Here is a 14,448-nt window from a genome sequence, read left to right as displayed (position 1 = left end):
TCTAGAGTGGTGCTTCTCAAACTTTGATGTGTCTTTGAATCTCGCTTTGTTTTCGTTTTTGTTTTATTTATGTATTTGGGAGAGTGAGAGAGAGCGAGCATAAGCGGGTGAGGGGCAGAGGGATGAGAGAGAGAGCACAAGTGGGTGAGGGGCAGAGGGCGAAGCGGACTTTCTGCTGAGCAGGGGACCCGACGCAGGACTCGATCCCAAGATTCCAGGATCATGACCTGAGCCCAGGGCAGACGCTTAACTGACTGAGCCACCCAAGCACCCCTGAATCTTTTTAAGTCTAAAGTGGGGTCCAGAATTTCGGGAGTTTAGTTTAGGGTAGTGGTGATGGTGGTGGGAAGGATGTTCTTTTCAACTCATCCAGTCAGATTTCCCAGAAATAATCTGTGGACAGCTATGTGTGATGAAAGTTTGCCCGCTCCATGATAATGCCAGTTCTGATGCAGGATATAGGGTGACCCACTGACATTTGCTTGGATCTCAGGGGCTTCCAGGGCCATGAGCTGTTTAGTGCTAAAACAAGAAAGTCATGGGCAAATCGAAATGATTAGTCACTCTACCTGACCCTGACCCTCAGGTCAGTGAAGTTCTGGCCACCGTTAGGAAGCTTTTCTGACCAAGTAGACACCATTAATAAAGCAGGGGTGAACAAGACCTCAGAAGATGCTCCTGGAAAATGAAAGGGAATTGCTGAGGCCAGCAATACATAGGGGGTAGGGGCAGGAAAACAAGTGCTCTGGTGTGCCTGGTGCATAGGCATCTCTCCAGAAAGTGGGGCAGGGAGCCCTGGAGAGAGAAGGGTCTTTAGCTTAACATGGAGAAACTGGGAGCTTCCTGCTAACATGGGGAATTCAAGCTGGAATGTACAGAATTACCCAGAGAGCTCATTCAACATGCAGAGGAGAAATTCTCCTCCCAGGAGAAATTCTAATTCAATAGGTCAGAGACCTTTTAACTGGTGTCCAAGGTGATTTAGGCCACACACTGAGAACCACGAACTAAAGGGTCTGTCTGCCAGTAGTTTGGCCTGTTAAAGAAAACTTTCCTGACCAGTGGGTTGGGCTGATTTAAAGAGACTCAGCAGAACTGGTAGGTGATGGTAAAATTTCACAAAGCAGCAGGTCCAGATGGTTTCAGAAGTGAATTCTAGCAAATCTCTAAGGAACAGATCATTCTAACGCTAACGCTTTTAGAGTTCCAAACCATACACAAAGAAGGAAATACAATTCTATTAAGCCAAGAGAAGACTGAAATCAAACCTAGCAAAAATAACACACAAAACAAAACTGAGGACCAATCTCGTCCATGAATATCAATGTAAAAATCTGAAATAAAATACTGGCAAGCAAAATTCAGCATCCTATTAAAAGAATAAATTACTCTCACCAAATAGGGTTTGTACTGAGAATGGAAGGGTGGTTCAGTGTGCAGGGATTTATTATTTTGATACATGATATCAGGAGAGCAAAAAAACCTGCCTGTCTGTTTTTGTAGGTCGTGTAATAGCATTCAATAAAACTCTGCATGTACTCTAATGTTATTTTTTAAATGCCCATTATGATCTGGGTGTTACCTGAACTACCAAACCATAAATTTGGACATGAATGGCAATTTTCTCTTATAAAACAGAAGTCAAATATATGAAACCAGGCCCAAGCATGTCAGGAAAGCAAGAGAAAACTGCCCAAATAGCTGGCTCAGGCTCTTACGGTACCTGCTCTTCCTGCTACTCTGCCTCACATTCAGTTATTCTGTGGCCTCATGGCCTCCATTCCCAATGGCCCGTTATCAGAGAAGAAAAAGCTTGGACCTGCTTCCCTAATGAGTTTACATGCTATGCTGGCACCAGATTAAAGTGGGTGACTACTGGCGATTCACAGACCTGTACCCCTGGGGATAAAAATATATGTTTATAAAAATTTTAAAAAATAAAATAAATAAAGTGGGTGACTATTGCACTATAGCCCCATTCGGAAGTGCCCCTGAAAATGTTGCTGAAGGAAAAATCCTTCCAAGAGGCAGAACATTTGGCTGTTTACTTTTTTGGGACTGAGACAGCCAGAGGACTGGATTCACACTGCCTCATGGGCAGTGACCGTTGGGTTATCCAACTGATCAGGGATTTGGAAAGTACAAGATTGAAAAATTGGTGACAGGATGTCTTGAGGGTGTCCATGTGGATGGACCTCTGGGGCTAAGCCCAAAATACAAACTTTATCATGCCCATGTAAATGCCCACCAGTGGGTATCTATTGCAAAGGAGGGTCTCAGTAATTAGGTGGATCAGACAACCTCTCCCTGGTTGTCAGCCAGCCTCTTCCTCCAGCTACCCTGGTGCTCCCTTGGTGATCTTGTGAACCCACAATCGTGGCATCCATGACACAAACTTCTCTCACTAAGTCCACTCCTGGATGCCTGGCCAGCAAACAGCAGAGGCCAGCTCTGGGTCTTTGATATGGCACCATTCCCTGAGGAGTCCAGGCTTGTAGAACAGTCATGAATAGGACTTGAAGTCTGGAGTCAGCCTAGCCCAGCTGAGTCTAACCTAAATTGGCTGAACTATAAGCATTCCACAGACCTGTGAGCCAGAAATAAAACATTTGCTCTATTAAGCCACTGAGGTTATGGTACTATTTGTTATACAGCAGAAACCTAACATAGTCCCGTTATTAATTCTCACTGAATTCTCCTGATTTGGTTGTGCCATCTGTTTCTTTTAGAGCCCTGGCTGAGTCACTGCCTTTTTGCAGATGACTCAAAGATATATAAATCTCCAGTTCATACCTCTCCTCTTAGTCCCAGACCCACATATAACCAGTGGTCTGCTGGATAGCTCCTCTTGGATATCACAAAGGCCCCTGAAAGTCAGCACTCACTCACCTACCACAAACCTGCTCCTCTTTCAGGAGCCTCTCCCTCCTTGACACCTGCCTCCCTGTCATCGCTGTATTTAAACCATCACCATATCACATCGATTTAACCTCCTAAATATTTCTCCAATCTGTCCCCTTCCCTTTACCACCACCACCAGCACCACCCCAGCCCAACCCATCAGTATTTCTTACCTAAAATAATCTCCCAGTTGGCCCTTCTCCAGTTGGTTTTCCATATCGTGGTCAAAATGAACTTTTTGAAAATTCTAATTCAAGGGGCACATGGGTGGCTCAGTGGGTAAAGCCTCTGCCTTCAGCTCAGGTCATGATCTCAGGGTCCTGGGATCGAGCCCTGCATCGGGCTCTCTGCTCAGCAGGGAGTCTGCTTCCCCCTCTCTCTTTGCCTGCCTCTCTGCCTACTTGTGATCTCTGCCTGTCAAATAAATGAAAATTCTAATTTATGTCCATGCCCCATTTGCAGCCCCCCAATGGCTTCCCATTGCTTTTATAATAAATGGCAGAATATTTAACATGGGCCTCAAGGCGCTATGTGGTGTGGCCCTTGCTCCCCTGCTTTATCTCCCCCTCTCTGCTCTATTTATCTATTATAAAAGGCCACATGGCCTTCTTTGTTTGCTATGTGCCATCTTACCCCTTGCTGCTACCCTCTCCCTGCAAAGCTGTTTCTCCTGTCCTTGCCTTATTAACACTTACTCATGCTTCACATCTCAGCCCAAGCATCACCTCTTTAAGGAAGTCCTCTCAGCTCTCTAAGTCTGACTCACAGCATAGCATGTTTTACATTCCTGTGATTGCTTGATTAATATATATATATATATATATATATATTTTTTTTTTTTTGCTTGATTGATATTGGTCATGCCTGCAGCCCCTACCCACTATAATGTGACCATCAAGAGGGCAGAGTCTACGTCTGGTTTTGGTCATCAATGTATCACCACGAGTCTGGCACATCCTAGACACTTGGCACCTATTTATTAAATTAATAACTTGGTAAATAAGGTGTCAAGCTGGAACGTCTCTAGCATTCATGTCAGCTTTCATCTTCTGGACTTTCTTTCCAAGTTCTGCCAGTAGGATAGAGGATTAATGGGGAAAGCAGCCAACTGGGGTGAATTAGCAGCCTCCATGCAAATACATTGATTAGAATTTGAAGAAGCCCTTGTCCTCCTTCAGAGATACTGCTAAGAACCATGTGGCATATGTCAGTGCTTGATTGGCCAGGCCATTCTCAAGGAATGCTTAACACCAGTGCCAGAAAACCAAGTGCCAGAAATCCTGGGTTAGAGCATTTTGCCGGGAGGTTCCCTAACTTGCTGAGCTGAGCTGAGAGAGAAATGACTCTGAATGGCACTGATTAATGACCAAGAATGATCCTCATCCATTCTGGCGCTCTGCTGCTTCTTGTCAAGTGTTCACTCACCCTGCCCCGTTTAGAAAGATTTCAAGTAACTGTGCTCTTGAAACCTCCTTAAATGGTTGGCTTGGCTGATGCCTAAATATCTCTTGACCCATACTGAGGTGTTGGAGAAGGAGGGAGGAATAAGTTACTCTTCTAGGTCTTGCATTGTATGATTCTGTTATTTTTAATTCTGAGGATTCCTTTTCCCTTTTAAAGAGTGAACTAATTATATTTTGACAGCATGGCTTGAATTTCATCCAGGGGAAAGAGGTAGGGAATTCCAAGTACATGAGTCATTCTGCCACCAGAAGTAGAGGCACTTCTTCAAGTCCTTATCCCGTGGCAAAGGCAAACTTCTCCTCTCAAGGTCAGATGATGTTCTGAATTGGTACTGTCCAGGCAGCCTGCCATTTCCAACAAAACTTCCCCTGAGGCCAAGGAAAACTTGGATGATGGGACCTGGACAATTTCTCCCTTAGAAAGGGGTGTTCCTCTGATTGTGAATTAAAAATCCGACATCCGGTGGTTCCACAGTGTAATGGTGAGCATTCTGGATTCTGAATCCAAGAATCCGACATCCTGTGTGGGGCAGGAAAGAGGAGTGAGTGCATTCTGGGGTTTTGTGTTTAGCTGGTGGAAAAGGTGCATCTGTTTGTAAAATGGAATACTATGCAACAGTTAAAATGGATGACCCAGAGCCACCCTATCAACATGGACTAATTTTTAGAACATAATGTTAGAAGGGTGGGGCACCTGGGTGGCTCAGTCAGTTAAGCTTCTGCCTTCAGTCAGGTCATGATCCCAGGGTCCTGGATCAAACCCTTCGTCAGCCTCCCTGCTCAGTGGAGAGCCTACTTCTCCCTCTCCCTCTGTTCCTCCCCCTCTGCTCATTCTTTCTCTCTCTCAAATAAATACATAAAATATTTAAAAAGAACATAATGTTGGAAGGAAACAGCAAGTTGCAGAAGGATATGTAGAGGTCTTCTGCTATTTACAAAATGTTAAAATTTGCAAAAATAATTTAAATCAGGGGTGCCTGGGTGGCTCAGTTGGGTAAGTGTCGGACTCTTGATTTCTGCTCAGGTCATAATCTCAGGGTCGTGAGGTTGAGCCCCGTGCCAGGCTCCACACTCAACCTGGAGTCTGCTTGAAATTCTCTTCTTCCTCTGCCCCTTCTCCCACTCTCTCTCTCTCAAATAAATAAAATCTTTAAAAAAAAAACCCTATAAATCATTTAGTTTAAATATATATCCCTAATGATTTATAATAGGATATAACTTATGTAGGATTTATGATATATATGTATATGTGTGATATATACATAATAAAAATACAAAAACACACGTAGAAATGATAGCATTCAATTTGTGGTTATCTCAAGGGCAGAGAGAATGAAAGTGAGAAGAGGTACACAAGAGGGCTCCAACTATATCTGGAATGTTTTATACCTTAAGCTGGTGTTTGTTAGATTCTCCTGTATACCTTTTGTATTTCTGAGATATTCCATGATGATTTTTTAAAGGCAGAAAGGAAAAAAAAAAAGGCAGAAAGAAAGGTTAGGTTTTAGGAGGCTGGAGTAGAAAGTAAAACCTCAGACTTGTGCATTGATTGGGACCGCCTCTCAGTTATGACCACCCAGGTTACCAGTATCCCATGAGCAAATTCACCCCTGCGTCCAAGGACTTCCCTGTCAACTGCTGCTGAAACTATAAATACTCCCACCTCTGCTGCTGCATCACTGCCGGGCCCACCCCCGCTCCTTTTCCCTTCTTCTCTCTGTCATTGCTGGGAAGCTTCTGCCTCTGCTCACAGCCTTCTGGACATCCTCCAACTCCTTTTCCTGCCTCGTGCACTCCAATCCCCCAAGCTGTAGCAACCCCCGCCCCCACCACCACCACTTCTGACTGCAGAATGGAGTAGGGAGTAGAGAAGGCAAGCTGTGTTCCTGTTCTCCCAAGTTGGGACTTGGAGTGGATTTTCACTGGGAAATAACACTCTACCCAACAACTGGCTTCCTGATCATCATTAATACGAGTCCCACTTTGTTAGGAGTGGTGCAGCCCCCAGGGACCTGCTTGGGAACCAAAGTCTTTCCTAACAAACTGAAGAAAATCTGTTCTGAATTCTACGACAGATTTTCCAACAAACTTTTGGAACGACACCAATTTCTAAGTTGTCAGTTCCCTCTCAAGCCCTAAGGGGCTAAGCTAAGTTTTCCCTCTCAAGCCTTAAGGGGCAAAGCTAAGTTTTCCATGGCTAAAGGGGATAAATGCAAGGAAGCAAGTTTGCTGATTGGTGAAGTAAGACTGGGAACTTCAGAGTAACTTCAAAAGAATTTCCTGGGAAAAAATATTACATCATGGCTCACTTCCCCAGCTGCCTACTGTCCATGCTTCTACTGAAAAAGCCTTTTTCTTTCTGTTAAATATGAACAGTATATTAACAGACTCCAGTGAGAAGATCTGACAATTTGCCACACAATGTGAATTCTAATTGCTTTAATAATACTGCACAATGGAATAATTTCCTACCCAGTAAAACTGATTCTTCCTCGCCTGAGTGATAATATCCTGTTGAAATATAATGCCGTTCCAGACAGTGACTACATAATGTCTGGAGGCTTTTTTTTTTTTTTTTAAATATAACCTTTAAATGCTAAGCATTAGAAATAAGGCAGTTGCAAGTGATAAAACATGTTCCCAGATGAAGAGAAGAATTCATTGGGTCTGTGTTGGAATCTACTAATTACCCAATGTCCTTGGATAAAAATAATAAGTCAATAAATTTACAATGCATAGACAGTCTTTGCTCTGTTCTTTTAGAAAAGATCGGTTGTGTGAAAAGAATAGAAATGGATTTTTCCATAAGGTCGGTACGCAGTGTAACATCTGTATTTGGACAGGTACACACACCATGTTGTTAATTTTAATGCGCCAATTTAATCCTTGTTATATGCATCACTGGACTCATAAAAGCAGATTTTTCTTTAGACAATGAAATTGCAAGACATTTGTTGTCCAGTGACTTAAATATGTAGAGCTCTAGCCTTGGGTGCTGTCTAGGAATGTGGAAGAAAGAGAAGATGTGGTCCCTGTTCTCAAGGCATTTAGAGCACAGGCGATTCTTAGAAATTCAGAGCACAAGGGAGCCACACATCAGAAAGACGAGAAAAGTGAGACCTGGGAGAGAAAATGAACTTCCTAAAGTTATAGAGCTATGTAACGGAATTGTTCGGATGAAAACCCAGTGTCCAGAAACTGGAGCCTCTTCTATATCAGCCCCTTACAACATCCATGTTGAGACCAATGCAGTCCTAGATTTGAAAGTTTATGGAAGCAGGGCTGTGTTTTGGGACACACGGCTTCCTCCATGGGGCTCATGGGAGGCTCCTTTGCTGGGTTCCTCTGACTGCAGCCCGTATGATGAGCACCATACACTGTTTTTCCCACTGGTATCTCCTTTTAGCCCCTGGTTCTGGGACTAAAGTGAGAGGCTGGGGGCAGGGTTGCTCTACCCAGACCCTCGTTGTTGAATCCTCACTCTATCCAAGAATTCTTCTTAGGCAAGACTTCAGACTGCTCCAGATTTTACAAATATCACCCTTTTGACCTGAAACTCCACTCCTAGGTATATCCACAAGAGAAATGTTTACATATGTTTACTAAAGGAAGTGTGCTAGAATGTGCTATTCATAAAAGCCCCAAATTGAAAACTACTAAAATGCCCATCAGCTGTAGAATGGATAAATAAACTGTAGAATATTTACACAAGGGGATGCTGTACAACAATGAGAATAAAATATCTATAACTATATGCAATAATACAACAATATGATGAATCTCATAACTGTGATCTTGAACAAATGAAACCAGGCACTATCCATACTGTATGATTCATTTATATAAAGAACAAAAAGAGGCGGCACCTGGGTGGCTCAGTTGGTTAAGCATCTGATTCTTGGTTTTGGTTCAGGTCAAGATCTCAGGGGTGGTGGGATCCAGCCCCACGTCGGGCTCTGAGCTATGGAGCCTGCTTAAGATTCTCTCTCTATCCCTCTCCCATCCCACTCTCCTTCCCCCCTACCTCTTCTCCCCCTCACTGAAAAAAAAAAAAAAAAGAACAAAAAGAGGCAAAACTAATCTATGCTATCACAGGTTAAGGTAACAGTTATCCCTGGGAGGTAGTGGTGACTGAAAGGGCACACAGGGACCTTATAAGATGCTAGTAATTAATGTTCTGGTTTCATGGGGATGTTCAGTTAATAAAAATTCATCAATCTGCAAACCTGCTATTTTGGCATATTTTAATATGTATCATATATTTCAAAAAAGGTTAATAAAAAAGGGCTCCAGGCAGACACTCCGGCATCCACTCCCCACCCCCCAGCTCCCATACATGGGAGTGCTGGCTGATTCCAGCATAGCCCCTCTCTCCCACTGCCACAGGCTGTCATAACTCATGGCTCCAGTCCTGCTTCCCCAACTATAGGGAACATGCAGCAGCCTCTTTAAGGGGTTCCCTTATAATGCCCTTTCTCATAAGGCTGGAGGTTAGAGGGCATCTCTCCCCTTACCCCGATCCCTGGGGCAAGGGGAAGGATATTCATAGAATGACAATAGACTTCTCCAAAGAATCCTCTTCACAAATCCTCCTTCCCTCTCCCTCTCTTGACACCTTTATAATCGAAATCGAATTTGAGAGTCTTAGAGTTTCTTGTAAAGTCTGCCCCTGTGCACCTATCCATGCTAATTATGGAGCACAGTATCTCTTCTGTTGGTATAAAACAACATCAGGATGATCCCCTTTTAATATCTTGTTATGTAAGTAAATAAAAAATCCATCCACAATAATGACTTCACATAGTGCTTGGAGTTTACAAAGAGAATTCAGATCTATTTCCTTAATTTGGTGCAGTGACCTGCCTGAAGTCACACTGGTATTATATGAGGACGCTGGAACCCCAGGCCATGTGCTCTGATTCCAGATTTATTCTGCAGTAGTTCAGAATTACCAAATATAGCTGACACTGCTGGTTACCTACCCAAACCCATTTCTTCCTGTGACCATGTGCTCAGGGAAAGTATTCCCTTCCACTCCCAGACAGTAAGGGTGACTTCATTCCTTTTGTCGTGTGATGGGCTTAGGCATGGACATTTTATCCAAATTTAGCCAGAGAAATCTGAGGGTATGTCTGCTGGGGGGAATTCAGAAAGGTTTTGCTCACTATTGGAAAGGAACACAAGACAGGAAACATTCCCCTCCCCCAATCATCTTTTTTTGTTCCCCTTCCCATTGTTATTTTATGAGGATGTGATACCTGAAGCTGCTGCAGCCATCTTATGATCATTAGCAACAAACATGAAGATAAAATCTAGCATCCTATAAAGAAGATGTATATAGATATATATACATAGATATGTATATAGATATAGATACAGATATAGAGATAGAGATAGAAATCGCGCGCGCACACGCACACAAATACTATTCAGCCATCAAAAAGAATGAAATCTTGCTGTTTGCAAGAAGTAGAGAGTGGTATGCTAAGCAGAATAAGTCAGTCAGAGAAAGACAAATACCCTATGATTTCACTCATATGTGGAATTTAAGAAACAAAACAAATGAGCAAAGGAAAAAGAGAGAAAAGCCAGCAAACAGACTCTTAACTACAGAGAACAAACTGATGGTTAGGAGAGGTGGGCGGGAATGGGTGAAATAGGCCATGGGGATTAAGGAGGGCACTTGCTGTGATGAGTACCGGGTGATGTATGGAAGTGTTAAATCTTTATATTGTACACCTGAAACTAATATAATGCTGTATGTTAACTGGAATTAAAATGAAGACTTTAAAAAAAAAAACACCCCAGCATCCTAAACACAGTGAAACAGTAAGAAAAAACAAAACAAAATACCAAATCCTTGGTAATGTTCTGCCACTAAATTAGACAACTCTGGAACCACCTATCCCCAGGCATGCTATATGAATTAATAAATGCTATTATTTAATTTATTTTTTAAAGATTTTATTTATTTGACAGAGACAAGCAGCGGGAGAAGGAGAGAGAAAAACGGGCTCTCCGCTGAGGAGGGAGCCCCTCATGGGCTCAGTCCCAGGACCCTGGGATCATGACTCAAGCTAAAGGCAGATGCTTAACCAAGCCACCCAGGTGCCCCAATAAATGCCATTATTTTAAAGCCAGGGCTTTTCTTTTAATTAACATATAATGTATTATTTGTTTCAGGGATACAGGTCTGTGATTCATCAGTCTTACACAATTCACAGCACTCAACATAGCATATACCCTCCCCAATGTCCATCACCCAGCCACCCTATCCCCCCACCCCCAGCACCCCTCAGTTTGTTTCCTGAGATTAGGAGTCTTTTATGGTTTGTCTCCCTCTAAGCCTTTGTCTTGTTTCATTTTTTTCCCTCCCTGCCCCCCACGGCCCCCCACCCTGATTCTCAAATTCCTCATATCAGTGAGATCATATGATAATTGTCTTTCTCTGACTTATTTTGCTTAGCATAATGCCCTCTAGTTCCATCCACATTATTGCAAATGACAAAATTTCATTTTTTGATGGCTGCATAATATCCCATTGTATATATATACCACATCTTCTTTATCCATTCATCTGTTGATGGACATCTAGGCTCTTTCCATAGTTTGGCTATTGTGGACATTGCTACTATAAACATTCAGGTGCACGTGCCCCTTCGGATCATTACATTTGTATCTTTAGGTAAATACCCATAGTGTAATTGCTGAGTCGTAGGGTAGCTCTATTTTCAACTTTCTGAGGAAACTCTGTGCTGTTTTCCAGAGTGACTGCACCAGCTTGCATTCCCACCAACAGTGTAGGAGGGTTCCCCTTTCTCCGCATCCTTGCCAATACCTGTTGTTTCCTGACTGGTTAATTTTAGCCACTCTGACTGGCATGAGGTGGTATCTCACTGTGGTTTTGATTTGTATTTCCCTGATGCCGAGTGATGTGGAATACTTTTTCATGTGTCTGTTGGCCATTTAAATGTCTTCTTTGCAGAAATGTCTGTTGTGTCTTCCGACCATTTCTTGATTGGATTATTTGGTTTTTGGGTGTTGAGCTTGATAAGTTCTTTATAGATTTTGGATACTAGCCCTTTATCTGATGCGTCATTTGCAAATATTAAAGCCAGCTTTAACTAAGTGTTCTCTCCTTGAGATCAAAAGCATTCTAACCAAAACCAGTAACATTTTAGTACCATATTGTTCTTTATGATATTATTAATACTCATTTATTAGATGATGTAGCAAAACAGATACCAGTCATAGGGGAAAGAACACAGGGTTCTAGCACAAGAAAAGACAAATGAGGTACTAGAAATAGAGTAAATAGGTGGCTAAAAAAGGATGAACGAATGGAGGGAATTTGTTTCCCCAGATTGGAGATAGAGCTAAAAGAAAGCCATAAGTAGACTACAGCAAAGCTAAGCTACACGCATACATTTCCCCTCGTACCAAGTTGACTGTACTGTTTATAGATTAGACTTCCCCTACAGGAGAAGTTACACTCTCTTGATGTGCAGCTTCAAAGTGGAAACAAACAAACAAACAAACAAACCTGAGTATTAAAGAAGAAGCAAGAATGTTTCTTATGTTTAGCATTACTGGCATTATCTATTTGGTTCTTTCCATTTTTGTCTCTAATGAGCTAGATAACTGGAGATAGTTTCTTATCTTAAACCACATTGAGATATCTTAAACCACATTGAGATATCACCTAACACCAGTTAGAATGGCCAAAATTAACAAGACAGGAAACAACATGTGTTGGAGGGGATGTGGAGAAAGGGGAACCGTCTTACACTGTTGGTGGGAATGCAGGTTGGTGCAGCCTCTTTGGAGAACAGTGTGGAGATTCCTCAAGAAATTAAAAATAGAACTTCCCTATGACCCTGCAATTGCACTCCTGGGTATTTACCCCAAAGATATAGATGTAGTGAAAAGAAGGGCCATCTGTACCCCAATGTTTATAGCAGCAATGGCCACGGTCGCCAAACTGTGGAAAGAACCAAGATGTCCTTCAACAGACGAATGGATAAGGAAAATGTGGTCCATATACACTATGGAGTATTATGCCTCCATCAGAAAGGACGAATACCCAACTTTTGTAGCAACATGGACGGGACTGGAAGAAATTATGCTGAGTGAAATAAGTCAAGCAGAGAGAGTCAATTATCATATGGTTTCACTTATTTGTGGAGCATAACAAACAGCATGGAGGACATGGGGAGTTAGAGAAGAGAAGGGAGTTGGGGGAAATTGGGAGGGGAGGTGAATCATGAGAGACTATGGACTCTGAAAAACAATCTGAGGGGTTTGAAGTGGTGGGGGATGGGAGGTTGGGGTACCAGGTGGTGGGTATTATAGAGGGCACGGATTGAATGGAGCACTGGGTGTGGTGAAAAAATAATGAATACTGTTATGATGAAAATAAATAAATTTAATTTTTAAAAAACCATATGGTAATAATAATAATAATAATAAAACATAAGCAGAAAAAAAACCCACCTGAGTATTAAAGAAGAAGCAAGAATGTTTCTTATGTTTAGCATTACTGGCATTATCTATTTGGTTCTTTCCATTTTTGTCTCTAATGAGCTAGATAACTGGAGATAGTTTCTTAAGAGGTTGATACTGGATGATCACAATGTATCACACATTGTGCTAGGGGCTCTGTAAGTATAGTCTGTTTTAATCTTTATAGCAACTTCATAGCAACTGTGGCAGATACTGTCAGTTGCCTGTGTAGTATCCATTTTGTCCTTCTTCCTTGCCCCTCTTAGGATGCTTGTGTCAGAAAGCAGCTCCCCTCCCTCCCCCTGGGCAGAGGAGAGGCAACCCAGTTTGGCAGTAGCCTTCTACAAAGAATTCTTTTCACATATCCTGCTTCCTCACTTGGCTCTGGTTTTGTTCAGGGGGACAATGTTCCCAGGAGAAAACATCACCTCCCCAGACTTCTTTGGGGAAGCCTGTGACAAAGTCTTAGACAGTGAGAAGTAGGCAAAATTGCCACTTGGGTTGTTCAGGAAACTTTTTTTTTTTTTTAACACTTCAAAGGAACATGAAAATACATATGTATATTGTATTTGCTTCCCTGTAACGTTCATAGAGAGGGTATGCACTACAGAGATCTGGGTTTCTGAGAAAAAATTTGGACTGCTTGGAACTCCATTACCCAGTTTTCATGGGCATACATGTATGCAGACACATATGTAAATTTTGCAAGAGATTATGACATAACTTTTAAATCTGGCAATAAATAGATAAGATCAGGGGCACCTGGGTGGCTCAGTGGGTTAAAGCCTCTGCCTTGGGCTCAGGTCATGATCCCAGGGTCCTGGGATCGAGCCCTGCATCGGGCTCTCTGCTCAGCAGGGATCCTGCTTCCTCCTCTCTCTCTCTGTCTGCCTCTCTGCCTGCTTGAGATCTCTCTCTGTCAAATAAATAAATTTTTAAAAATCTTTAAAAAAATAGATAAGATCAAATTGTCCCCACCATGACTTAATATTGGTGAATACAGTGCCTTTGCTCTGTATTTGCAGCACAGAGCTAAGGCACATGGGGCCTAGTATACTTTGTGAAATAGTTACACACATTTCATATTATAATGTGGACACCTCACAGTAAATAACCTGAGAGCAAGAACATTTTGGAAATAGTGTCAGGGGGCTGGTATGCCATTTTAGGTATCTGTAAATGTGAACTTATTTAATTAAGCACAACATTGTCTCTTTTTTTCATGTATTTTCCCCTAGATTTGGGGGGGTTTTTTAAGGTTTTTTTTTTAAGATTTTAAGTATTCTCTACACCGAAAGTGGGGATCAAACTCATGACCCCAAGATCGAGAGTCACATGCTCTATCATCTGAGCCAATCAGGTGCCCCTAAGATTTGATTTTTAAGTAATCTCTACACCCAACATGGGGCTTGAACTCACAGCCCCAAGATCAAGAGTCACATGTTCTACCGATGGAGCCAGCCAGGCTCCCCTAGTTCTTCTTATTTTATCATAAATGGATTTTAATAATGATTTAAACGTATGAGGGCCTGATTTCACTTTTTTTTTTAATTTTTTATTTTTTATAAACATATATTTTTAT

This window comes from Mustela nigripes, chromosome X (assembly GCF_022355385.1).
Source record: "Mustela nigripes isolate SB6536 chromosome X, MUSNIG.SB6536, whole genome shotgun sequence".
NCBI classification, from domain to species: Eukaryota; Metazoa; Chordata; class Mammalia; order Carnivora; family Mustelidae; genus Mustela; species Mustela nigripes.
This window is presented reverse-complemented; position numbering follows the sequence as displayed.